The sequence below is a fragment of the Tupaia chinensis genome, unplaced genomic scaffold, assembly GCF_000334495.1.
Source record: "Tupaia chinensis unplaced genomic scaffold, TupChi_1.0 Scaffold000159_1, whole genome shotgun sequence".
Taxonomy (NCBI): Eukaryota; Metazoa; Chordata; class Mammalia; order Scandentia; family Tupaiidae; genus Tupaia; species Tupaia belangeri.
This window is the reverse complement of record NW_006159630.1, coordinates 6915760-6927004: the sequence shown is the minus strand read 5'-3', so window position 1 is coordinate 6927004 and position 11245 is coordinate 6915760. Positions and strand designations below refer to the sequence as shown.

General features: G+C 51.8%; 1 pseudogene; it reads left to right on the top strand.

Moving 5' to 3' along the window:
• The first annotated feature begins 548 nt into the window (after positions 1-548).
• On the top strand, positions 549-1305 carry LOC102499981 (cysteine-rich PDZ-binding protein pseudogene; annotated as a pseudogene).
• Positions 1306-11245: the final 9940 nt, after the last annotated feature.

Here is an 11245-nt window from a genome sequence, read left to right as displayed (position 1 = left end):
CAGACACACACACACAGAGAGAGAGAGAGAAGGTGAGAAAGCAAGCCACGAGGTCCAGGACTTGAACCATGGTTGGCCATGTGGGAGTGTCCAGCACCTTAACCACCATGCCACCTGCTGGTCCCAATATTGCATTCATTTTAAAAATACATTTTAGGGGCCAGCAGATGGCATAGTAGTTACATCGCTAGATTCCCACATGGGTGACTGAGGTTCAAGACCCAGACCCAGTGGCTTCAAATTCATGCCGTGCACGTGTGCATGCATGCCCAAGATCCCAGAGGAAAAATGTAAGAGAAGGGGGTGTGGCATGGCCATCCTCCCTGGAGAGTGATCTCTCACTTCCTGTCTCTGTCTCTCCAGCAAGCACGCACGCTCTATAGCAATAAAAACTCAAACCACAGTCAGACATGTGGGAGTCCAGGACCTTAACCATGATGTTACCGGCTGGCCCTGCATTACAATTTTTCATCTTAATTTATGAGCTTTTCCACTGTCCCCTTAATTTTTTTATTTTTAATTTTGCTATCAAAAGTGTGCACTCGGTGGGCGGAAGGATGGTGTGCGAGAAATGTGAAAAGAAACTTGGTACTGTTATCACTCCAGATACTTGGAAGGATGGTGCAAGGAATGCCACCAAAAGTGCTGGAAGAAAGCCGAATGGAAATAAAGCTTTGACTTCAAAAGCAAGATTCGAGCCCTATGGAAAGAACAAGTTCTCTCCTTGCAGAATTTGTAAAAGTCCTGTGCACCAGCCGGGTTCTCATTGCGGCCAGGGTTGTGCCTACAAGGGAAAAAGGCTTAGGACACCAAACACTACAAGCAAACATCCGTCTAGACGTGTGCTAGAATTTCTGGCTTTCTTTATGGTTTTATTTTCGGCTTTGAATCTTCAAAGCATGACACAGAAGTCTACAAAATAACATGTTTTAAGATAAATAATTAAGTATAAACCAGGGAACTTCTGCTCACCAGAAGTTCTGCACAGCCACGGCGTAATTCATCTTCCACCGTAAGTGGTTGTTTCCTTACCAGCTTCTACTGGAACTAAAGTAAGCGGCAATTTCAGTGAAAACCATTTCCCAGTTCTGTATGCACTTATGTTATTCATATAGTTCTTATTCTTTCTACTTCCCACATGCTACAAAAATGAGAATATTGTTACTTTGCTGTGAACTTGACATCGCACTTAAAATTCTAACCTCATTTCCTTGCTTTTTCTTAGAATCAGCAGTCCCTTCATTAGTTGCAGTTTCATAGGCTTTTCACATGTTTGAGGCCATTATTACTGAGTGATTTCTTAACAGTTAGCCCAGGGAGCCGGCGGGTAGAGTGGTGGTTAAGAACACTGGACTCCCACATGGTCAACCAGAGTTCTAGTCCCAGACCTGGCGACTTGCTTTCTCACTTCCCTTCTCTCTCTCTCTCTCTGTCCTTCCTTGATAAAATTAAATAAAGTTAAATAATTCTTTAAAAAAGAAAAAAAAACAGTTAGCCCAAGCCCATATCAAAAACAAGCTGGATTGATTTGTAATTTTAAAAATTTGCCCATGAAGTCCGCGTGCCAGTTTCTTTCCTGTGTGAGCACGAACACAAGGAACACCCGTATGCCCAAATGAACACACCGAATTGCAGAAAAACACATGTTGTATGCATTACCTTGAATTTAAATTGTCATAAAGTTAGAACATTGTCCATGTTGACACGTAGTGAAAAGAAATCCCTGCTCTTTGGGGAAGCTCCTTGGAGTTAGTGCGCAAATAAATAAAACTAACAAATGTTTAACCTCCGCCTCCAAAAGAAATAAATGGCACCAAAAAAAACTGCGCACTCACTGAAGAGAGACAGAAAGAGCAAGAGGGAACAAGAAAGTGAGAAAGCCCCCCCCCGGGGAGATGGCCACACCACAATCCCTTCTCCATTCTCCTTGTGAGATTTTGGGGCACACACACATGCCAGTGTGTCATTCAAGCCACCAGGTCCGGGACTATGCAATCGACCCATGGGATCCAGCCCTTTAACCACCTGCCCCAGGCTAGCCCTCAGAGAGGGTCCACCCGAGTGGGGGTGTCACAGGTCTGGAGGCTGCTCTGGGAGTGTGGTCGCTGCGCCATCCTGGGAGGGTCAGCGTCACACCCCTGTGGTGGGAAATGTGCATGTACTCCGATACTCCAGTGAAGAGTTAAGTAACACTCTGCGGCTGCTCACGTTTGCCAAAAGAAACAGTAATTGAAGTGTCAGGAGCCCACGGGCACTGGTTAAAAGGCTTTTGTTCCTTGCCAAGTGTTTGTGGAAGCCACATCATCCTCATTAGGGCGAGAGAGCCTTCCCGGAGGACGAAGGTCCTGTTGCTTTCGTTGCCCTGAGGTCAGGAGACGCCAGCCATGAGGTTTCCACCCAGTTTGCTCCAACGTTCCACAAATGTCCAGGTAGCGTTGCGGGCCAGGCACAAGGCCCCGCAGAGGGGCTGTGATGGGAAGTCTGGCAACGCTGTCCTAGCTCTGGTGCAGCTCGGACGGTGGGGGACGAACCCCAGTGTCGCTCACAGCGCTGAGACAAGCACTGAGTGAGGAGCTGTCCCACAGCAGGTGTCAGGGAGGGCCTGAAGTTGAGCCCAAACATGGGGATGTGCCAATTGATTGGGACACAAGGTAGCTGGCAGGGGACAGGGGGCTGCTACGTCACACTGAGCCTGCCATCGCAGCTGTCCTCAGCAAACACTAGGTGGTGGTTAAGAACAATGACGCCCAAGCAGGTGGACTCCAAGAGCAAGCTGCCTGAGTGGCTCTGCCCTAAAATCTGTGTGACCCTGGGCAAGTTACTTGACCTCTCTGTGCCTTAGGTTTCTCATCCCAAACAAGCAAAATAGTAGTAAAACCCACTTCACGGGGCCAGCAGGGGCCGTGGTGATTAAGGTGCTGGATTCCCAACTGCGGTTCGAGTCCTGGACCTGATGGCTTGCTTTCTCACTTTTCCTTTCTCTTGCTTTCTGTCTCTCTCTGGTCAAACTTAATAATCATAATAATAGGAATAAAAATAAGCACAATTAAATAAATAATTATTTGAAAAAATTACCCACCTCACAGAAGACTTAGTAAGTTGAACTATGAACGGACTAATTTTGCTCATTCAACAAATAGTCATTGAGCGATGGGGGAGTGGTAGGAAAGGTGTGAGGCCAGGACAGGAAGGCTGAAGGTCAGGGCCTGTGCAAGTCATTCACAGACCCAGAGTAAACAAGAGGTCTAGCCGCGGGGACGAGAACTAGGAGCTGCTGCTAGGCAGGCACATGGGGGGCCCAGACTACACTGCTCTGACTCTAAAAAGCTGGGCGCAGAGGCTGACTGCCTTGGACACCACGCACATACGCACACACATGCCATCACCGACAAAAGTAAAGGCGACATGGAGGCAGAGTGGCCAGAGACGGGGGAACCAGGAGAGAGCGACGTCACATGTGCCGAGCAAAGAGCAGGTCTCCAGAGGGACGGAGGGGTCAGTGATGTCAGACGCTTTGGGCAGATGAGAACTAAATATGTCCGCCTGCTATGGTCACACAGGAGTGACAGAAGGGGCAGAGCTCAGCCTCAGAGGAAAGCAGGAGGGTGGAAATGGACCCGGAGCAAGGGGTCGTCTCTCACGCTGGGTCTGTGGAGGGGCCGGGGCAGGAGTTGAAGGGGTGTAAGTGAGAGGAGGACAGATTTTTGGTTTTGGTTTATTTTAGAAGAAACTTGGGGGACCAGCAGAGGGTATAATGGTTATGTTGCTGGATTCCCATGTAGTTGACCGTGGTTCAAGTCCCGGACCTGGCAGCTTAAACTCACGCCAGGCACATGTGCATGTGTGCCCGAGATCCCAAGAGGAGAATGGAGGAGAAGGGATTGCAGCGTGGCCATCCCCCCTGGGGGGTGATTTCTCACTTTCTGTCTCTCTCTGTCTCTCCAGTGAGCATACACACCCTATAACACACACACACACAGACACACAAAGAGAGACATGGGCTTGTTTAAATTCTAATCTTTTGACCTGGTGGCTTAAACTCATGCTGGGCATGTGTGCGTGCGTGCCCAAGATCCTGAGAAAATGGAGAAGGGATTGCAGCGTGGCCATCCCCCCTGGGGGGTGATTTCTCACTTTCTGTCTCTCTCTGTCTTTCTGGCAAGCGCATGCAGCCTATAGCAAAAATCTCTCAACGAAGAAAGGAAGAAACCGGTACTGGGTTGAATAATAGCCCCTTGACACTCAAGGTCACCTGTAGCTTAGAAAGTGACCTTACTTGGAAATAGGTCGTTGCAGTTAAGTTGAAGTCATACTGCTTAGGGTGGCCCTAAGCCAGTGGCTGGTGACTTCATAAGAGAACACAGGGTTCAGCTGGTGGCATGGTCGTTAAAGTGCTGGATCCGCGTGGCTGGCTGGACGCTTCCAGTCCCTAATCCAGTGGCTTGAAAAGCACGCCAGGCACGTGTGCAGTGTGTGCCCAGATTCCCGAAGGGAGAACAGAGGAGGGATTGCGGCATGGCCGTCCTCCCCAGGAGTGATTCTCACTTTCCTCTCTCTCTGCCCCTCTGGCAAACTCATGTGCCCTATAACAGACTTGAACAGAAGAGAAAACAGAGATGCAGAGGGAAGGCGGAGACTGGAGAGACGCCTCCATGAGCCAGGGAACACCCCGTGGCTAGCAGCCACCAGAAGCCACGGAGAAGCGCCTCCAGAAGAAACCCACGTCACATCTTCATTTCCGACTCCTAGCCTCCTGGGCTGCGAGACATCCGTTCCTGCTGCTTAGGGGAACTTCTTTACAATGGCCTCAGGGACGGGGGCAGCACCAGTGGTGCGTCAGGTGCTGGGTGCTCACAAGCCTGGCAGACACCCAGCAGAAGATCCTCCCGGGCCTCCCGTTTCTTGGGAGGCTGTGACCTCAGGAGCCACCAGGGAAAGCCCCCTGACAGGAGCTGGCACCCAGCCTGTGTCATCGCCCCCAGTGTGGGTTCCCGGGGAGGGATAGTGCCAGTGGGAAGGGCCAGGCTGCAGGGAAGGAAGGAGAGGCCAGCAGGAAGGAAGGACCCAGGAGCAGGCAGCAAGATCCAGAGTTCCCTCCGGGGCCTGGGGGGCAACATGGCCCTGGTTGTTCCTGGACAATTGTGGGGGAGTCGTGGGGGCATCTGGAGGCTGAGCCGGGAGTGAGGGGGAGGGAGCCAGAGCTGAGGCAAAGCTGGGAGGGGCGGGCGGGGCTCAGCGAGAGATAAGGGAGGGGTGAGCTGTCTGTGTGGGCTGGGAGTACTGGCAGTGGTGAGCAGGCCGGAAGCGCTGGCCAGGAATGGGCGGAAAGGTCTGGAAACCCAGCAGCTAGGGGAAGCTTTCTGGTGGGGTGCCTTTAAAAATGAATCCCGCACTCTGGGCAGGGAGACAGGGAAGGGGCCCTATCAAGACCTCACAGAGATGGCCATCACCTCCTGCAGTGTGTGACTGGGCTCATGGGCAGGTCCCAGGTTTGTGTCTGGGGATCTCCCTGAGCACACTGGCATGCAGGTGCCCATGGCCTGGGGCTGGCTGAGCTGGGGTGGACACGGGTGAACCCCGCTGGGAGTGCTCGTGCTGTCTGTCTCTCACTCATGGAAAAGAGAGGGGGGAAAAAGTAAAAATAAATTAATAAATAAATGAAGACTCAGTGCCTGGACCCTGTGGGCTCAAGGTAGCCCCGGCTTCTGGAAGAGAAAGTGTCTGAGCAAGACTGCAGGGGGGATGTAGGGGACGGTGGGAGGGAGCGTGGAGCTGGGCCTGGTCTAAAGCAGAAGATGTCCGTGGGGATGGGGCCAGGCTGAGATGGGCGACAGTGAACATATTCACAAGATAGGCCCAGCAGGTGGTGTAGTGGTTAAGGTGCTGGGCTCCCACATGGCCAACCACAGTTCAAGTCCCAGACCTGGCAGCTTGCTTTCTCACTTTCCCTTTCTCTTTCTCTCTGTCTTTCTCTGGTCAAAATAATAATAATAACAAATAAAATAAAAATAAATAATTCTAATAAACAATAATCACAAGACATGGGCCTGGAGTCCCAGGAGAGTGGACTAGCCAGGGAGAGAGTCTGGGTGAGGAGGCAGGCAAGAAGACCAGCCCAGGGGCAGGCAGATGGCAGGGTGGTTAAGGCGCCAGACTCCCACGTTAGTAGAGCGCAGTTTGAGTCCCGAACCTGGTAGCTTGCCTTCTCACTTTCCTTTTCTCTCGGTCTTTGTCTGGTTAAATTAAAAATAAATAATAATAAATAAAATTAAATAATTCTTAAAAAAAAGAAAGAAGAGCAGCCCAAAGCCACGCCCAAAGCCGCGGGCACCCCCCCCACGGGCTTCTGCCGGGGGTGACAGGCCCAGAGGGCAGTACCCACACTACAGCTCGGGCAGTGTCTGTCTGTGTTATGAAACTGGGGCAAGCCATAGCAAAGGACAGCCACCCCGTGCCGTCTCTCCTGCTCCCAAGCCCAGCCCCAGGAGCGGGAGAGAAGCAGGACTTCTGCCCAGAGGATAGAGGCTGCGGCGAGTGTGGTGGGCGCCCAGCGTCACGGCCAGACGTGGGCAGGTGGCGTCCATGAGACTGAGTCCCAGATAGCCATCTGGGGCGGGCTCAGGGTCCGTCGTGATGGAGGGATGTCTCCAGACCTCTGCCAACTGCACCTGGATGAAGTAGAAGTCAAAGTTTAGGGTGGGGCTCCCCAAGGACAATGGGGTCCTGGGAAACCTCCTGGATTTGATTGTTTTCAGGGAAGGGAAGGAACTTCCAGTGTGAGTCCCCAGGGGACCCAGGGGTGGGGAGAAAGGCCGCTGTGTCCATTCTGTTCTGAAGGCACTGCCACGTTCATGCCTGGGCCAGGTGAGATGGGGGGTGCTGAGATGGAGCAGGTATCACCCCTCTGTCCCATCAGGACAGGCCTGGGCCATTCCCACAGAACCATGGGGAAACCATAAGTCCTGTCCCCTCCTCGGACGCTGTACACAGGAAACCTCAGACTAAGTCGAATGCAGCCCATGTCAGAGCTAACTTTTCTGACTTTCCCAACTTTTGGGGTGTCTTGTGGGCACCTCAAGACAAGAGGTGCTGGGGCTAGCAGGTGGCATGGCAGTTAAGGTGCTGGACTCCCACACGGCCATCTGCAGTTCGAATCCCAGCAGCTCGAAGATCATGGCAGGGTGTGTGTGCATGCATGCCCAAAATCCCAAGAGGAAAATGTGGCGTGGCCATCCCCCCAAGGGTGACTTCTCATTTTCCCTCTCTCTGACTCCCTCCAGCTAGGGGGGGGGGCTGTGGCAAAAACCTAAAACAAACAGACAAAAAAGATAAGAGGTCCCAAGGCAGCCCAGGGACTGTCATTAAGAAAACAAATTACTGGGGCCTGCAGGTGGCGTGGTGGTTAAAGGCGCTGGACTCCCACATGGCTGACCGTGGTTCAAGTCCTGAATCTGGTGGCTTGCTTTCTCACTCTCCCTCTCTCTCTGTGTCTGTCTGATCAAACTGGAAAGTAACAATAATAATAAATAAAGTTAAAATAAAATAATTAAAAAAAAAAAAGAAAACAAATTACTAAAATCCCTTCTCCTCCATTTTCCTCTTGGATTTTGGGCACGCACGTACACACGCCCAGTGCGTTTTAAGCCACTGGGCCCAGAACTCAAACTGTAGTCAACTACATGGGAGTCCAGCAACGTAAACTTTATGCCATTTGCTTGTCCCATAAATAATTATTTTTTAAAAGGCTCTTTATTATATCCTCAATACAAATTCCTTATAAAGTATATGATTTGCAAATATTTTCTGTGAGTTATAAATTCACTTTTAAAAAAACTTAGTCTACTTATTTATTTATTTTTTAAGGAATTATTTTATTGGGACCAGCAGGTGGCATGGTGGTTAAGGCACTGGACACTCCCACATGGCCAATTATGGTTTGAGTCCTGAGGCCTGGCAGCTTCATTCTCACTTTCCCTCTCTTTCTCTCTCCGTTTCTCTCTGGTCAAAAAAAAAAAAAAGAATGAATAAATAAAATTAAATAAATAATTGTAAGAAAAATTATTTATTTAACTTTATTTATTGTAATTTGACAGAAGAGGGACAAAGCGACAGAGAGAGAGAGGAAAGTGAGAAAGCAAGTCACCAGGTCCGGGACTCAAACCAGTCGATCATGTGGGAATCCAGCAATCCAGCGCCCTCAACCGCCATGCCACCTGCTGTCCCCAGTCTACTTATTCATTTCTTTCATGAAAAAGAGAGAGAGAGAGACCCTTGACATTCCAGGATCCCTCCCCCCGCAGCAGCCTTCCAGCCAGGCAGGAACATACCCCACATGTTTGGGACCACTCAGGATCTGAACCCAGGACCTTTCCCAGACGGCTCTGGTAACACAGCAAGCAGCACCCCACTGCTTGTGCCACTGAGCCAGAGCCTCGGTTCACTTTCTTGATGGTGTCCTTTGAGGAGTAAAAGAGTTTCAGTTTTAAGTCCAATTTGTATATTATCTGTTACCATTCATGCTTTTGGTGTTGTATCTAAGTATCTACCACTCAGGGCTGGCAGGTGGCATGGTGGTTTAAGGCGCTGGCCTCCCAGAGGGCCAGCCACAGTTCAAGCCCTGGACCCAGCAGCTTGCTTTCTCTCTCTCTCTCTGGTGAAACTGAAAAAAAAATTTTAAAATAAAAATTAAATAATTCTTTACAAAAGTCTATCACCCAATCCGTACTCATAATTTGTTTCTGCTTTCTCCTAAAAGCTTCACGTTTTGACTCTTACTTAGTGGTCTACAGTCCAATCAATTCTAGGTTTATTTGATTCATGATAGGCCATACAAATGCACATCTGTGTGAGTGGGAAGGTTCTGTTCACTCTGTGACACCCCCCCCTGGCCCTCCAGCTTCTCGGGACCCCGGGCACGTGTGGAGGTCCCTGGTCCGTTTTTTCTTTTTCTTTTTTTTTTCTTTTTACTGGAGATGTTTTTGCTATAGGGAGCATGCGCTCACCAGAAAGACAGAGAGCGACAGAGAGACGGAAAGCAAGGAATCACCCCCCAGGGGGGATGGCCACACCGCAATCCCTTCTCCTCCATTCTCCTCTTGGGATCTTGGGCACACACACACATGCACCCGGCGCGAGTTTAAGCCGCTGGGTCCGGGACTCACACCACGGTCGACTACATGGGAGCCCAGCAGCATAGCCATTACACTAACTGCTGGCCCCTCTGTCCGTTTTCAGACTGACCTAGGATCCCAGCCTACAGCTGGCCAAGTGCCTCTGGCACTGCCTTCCAGTGAGCTGACAGTGCCAGCAGGCCGGGCCTCTGGTTTATTTTTTCTAATTTATTTATTTATTTATTTCATTTGCTCTAGGGCACATACATGCACCAGAGAGAGAGAGAGACATAAAGAGAGAAAGTGAGAGGGCAAGCCGGCAGGTGGAAGACTCATACCACAGTGAGCCATGTGGGGAGTCCAGCACCTTAACCACCAGGCCACCCACGGGCACCACACCTGACTCATTTTGAATTGATGTTTGCAGATGGTAAGAGTAGAGGTTTGCTCTTATGCTTTTATGGAGCTGTCCAGTTTTTCCAGTAGCTTTGCCAAGTAGACATACTCCTCTCCTCCCGCATGGACAGGTCTCTGGACAGTCGGTCAAGGTCACTGAGAGAGGTCAGCCTTGAGCGGTCCCACCCGTGCTGCCTGGGGCCAACAGCACACTGTCTTGATTACGGTAACTTTGTAGTAACCAAATACATTTTTTAAAAAAAGAATTATTTAATTTATTCTAATTTGACCAAAGAGAGGGAAAGTGAGAAAGCAAGCCACCAGGTCCAGGACTCGAACTGTGGTTGAACTTGTGGGAATGTCCAATCCCTTAATCACCAAGCCACCACTACCACCTGCTGTCCCCACCCCCAATACTTTTTGTTTTTCAAGGTTTAAATAGACTTTATTGTTATAAGGGAACCCCACGAGCAGGCCCAGTATATGTGGTCCCAGGATGTCGCCACAGAGACATGGGGAGGTCATGGTTGCAGAAGGGGTGACTGGACTTGAAGGAGATGATCCAGGGGAGGCCAGCCAGGAAAGCAGCAGAGGTGATCGAGATGGGCTGGCGGGGGTGGTCTGGACACGGGTGAGGGAGAGGACAGGACCCAGCGCGAGGGCAGGAGGAAGCGAGAAAGCAGGAAGTGCACCCTGTGGGGACATCCATGGCCTGGAGCTGCTCCTTTGACACCTTGGAGTGGATCTGAACTTGTGGCGCCAGGAGCCGCAGGACTGCCCTGAGAAACCACAACCTGGCCTGCGAGGCCAAGGTCAGGAATCCCAGGACATTTAAGTAAGGCACTTGAAGGCTGGCTGGCTGGGGGAGAGGTGGGAAAAGGGCCGGTGGTTCTGAGGGGCCCTGCAGGGCCTGGGGGGGGGTGTCTGGCAGCCCAGTGGATAAGGGAGCCGGGTCCCACACACCACCGCCTCCACAGGTGGCTTAAAAATCCTGACATGCTCGAGAAACGAAGGAAAAGGGACTGCGGAGTGGCCGGAGGGGCCGCGCCTCACTGGAGGGCACTTGCTCGCCTCTCTCGCTAGCAAGTGCTCGCTTGTAAAAACAAACAAACAAACAAACAAACAAACAAAACCCCAGCAAACTCTAGGCCTTCACTGGAAGTACTCGAAGGCAGAAAAGCCAGCAACGAAGGGACCCTCGACCTTGCCCTGTGCCTGCTCCCGACCCGACTTGGGCTGGGCGGCCGTTTCTCTGTGACGCGCTTTATCCCTTCCTCTCCTAGGGCTAGAACCCGGGGCGGCAAACCGAGCTTCCGGAAGGTGTGCGTGTGGCTGTACAACTCACATGCTAACGACACCGGCCGTTTCTCTGTGACGCGCTTTATCCCTTCCTCTCCTAGGGCTAGAACCCGGGGCGGCAAACCGAGCTTCCGGAAGGTGTGCGTGTGGCTGTGCAACTCACATGCTAACGACACGCAAATGTACCGGCGGGGCGGGTGCCCGGAGCCCTGCCCAGCTGCCCCGCAGTCGGTGCCACCTGGGTCCCTCGCCACGCTCATCCCCCTTCCACCGGAACCCTGCGAGGCCGGGCTTGCTCCTCACTCCCACCTGATCCCCGTGGGAGGCTGGAAGGTGGGGCCCCGCCCTCCGCGGCCCTGAGCCCGCCCCTCCCGAGCCGTGGCTGACCCAGCGTCCCCGCAGCGGGCGGGCCGGGACGCCCGGCCGGGCCGGGGGCGGCT